General features: G+C 50.4%; 1 protein-coding gene across 1 annotated transcript in view; it reads right to left on the reverse strand.

The window, feature by feature from the left end:
- The window catches only part of LOC125481953 (nuclear valosin-containing protein-like), a 9,625-nt gene that overhangs the window by 3,498 nt on the left and 4,532 nt on the right, over positions 1-1,595 (reverse strand). The window lies entirely within an intron of this gene.

Consider the following 1,595-nt stretch of genomic DNA (forward strand, 5'->3'; position numbering starts at 1 on the left):
GGAGAGCGCACGAGGGGGGAGGAAGGACAGCGCACAAGGTGGGAGGAAGGAGAGCGCACAAGGTGGGGAGAAAGGAGAGCGCACAAGGGGGGAGAAAGGACAGCGCACAAGACGGGGGGAAAGGAGAGCGCACAAGGGGGGAGAAAGGACAGCGCACAAGACGGGCGGAAAAGAGACCGAACAAGGGTAAAAAGAGAAGTGAGAGAAAGAAGACGAAGAAGCAATAAATTAGTTGGGGTGAGGGATTACGTTGGAACAAAATGTTGGGGATTGTAAGAAACATGTGAAAAATAAAACCGAGGAAAACCAAGTAATATTAATACTAGGTCTACAAGACACAGAAACAGCAAACTGATAACCCTGTAATCCCTGACGCTAAACCACAGAATCGCCAGCAATTGGTAACAAAAATGCACTATCAACCAGGTCCGACCCATCTGCTGCACTTCTGTCCTCACTCCCTCTCTTCCCTCCTGCAACAGTGATAGGGTTCCCACCAGCATCCACATCCAGAAGGTCATTATCCACTATTTCCGCCACCTCCAGCGAGATGCCACCACCAGACACATATTCCCCTCCCCTCCCTTGTCCGCCTTCCGCAGGGACCGTTCCCTCCGGGACACTCTAGTTCATTCTTCCTTCACTCCCGACAACACCCCCACAGCACCTTCCCCTACAACTGCCGAAGGTGTAACACCTGCCCATTTACCTCCTCCATCCCCAGTATCCAAGGGCCCAAACACACCTTACAGGTGAAGCAGCACTTTACCTGCACTCCCCACAATCTAGTCTACTGCATTCACCGCTCACAATGTGGTCTCCTCTACATTGGGGAAACGAAGCATAGACTGGGTGACCGCTTCGCGGAATGTCTACGTTCTGTGCGCTGTCCGCCAGCTCCCTGTCTGCCTGCCTGCTACTTTAACACACCATCCCGTTCCCTGGCCAATATCTCTGTCTCAGGCTTGCTGCAGTGTTCCAGCGAAGCTCAACGCAAGCTGGAAGAACAACACCTCATTTTCCACTTGGGAACCCTGCAGCCCTCCAGAACTCTTCCATGTCCTAGCCCCATACCCCACACACACCAGGCCTTGTTATCACAGTCTGCTATTACACACTACCTAATGTTAGCCACTAACATTCTCCATTAATAGCTATTCACCCTCCCAGCCAGAACATTATCGACTCCTTTGTCTGTCCAACTGCTCTTCTCAGTGCTTGGGTTCTATCCCCACCTGTCATTTGCTCCTTACCCCCTCCATCCACCCTATCTTTTGCAAGTAAACCAACATTTTCCTAGCTACCATTAGTTATGAGGAAGAGTCACCAGGTTAACTCTGATTTCTCTTCACAGGTGCTGCTAGACCTGCTGAGCTTTTCCAGCAACTTCTGTTTTTGTTTCTGATTTACAGTATCCACTATTCTTTCAGTTTTTAACCAGCCAGTATCACTGGATCTGCCCTAAGATACAGCAGGGCATCCCTCACAGAGCCAGAGCTCGCCATGGTTACTTTCTGTTCCAATCCCCAAGAGCAGCACCAAGCAACAGAGTTAAAACTCACCTCATGCTCTGATCCCCAAGGATAGAGTCTAAT

This window comes from Rhincodon typus, unplaced genomic scaffold (assembly GCF_021869965.1).
Source record: "Rhincodon typus isolate 14 unplaced genomic scaffold, sRhiTyp1.1 hic_rhity00004511, whole genome shotgun sequence".
NCBI classification, from domain to species: domain Eukaryota; kingdom Metazoa; phylum Chordata; class Chondrichthyes; order Orectolobiformes; family Rhincodontidae; genus Rhincodon; species Rhincodon typus.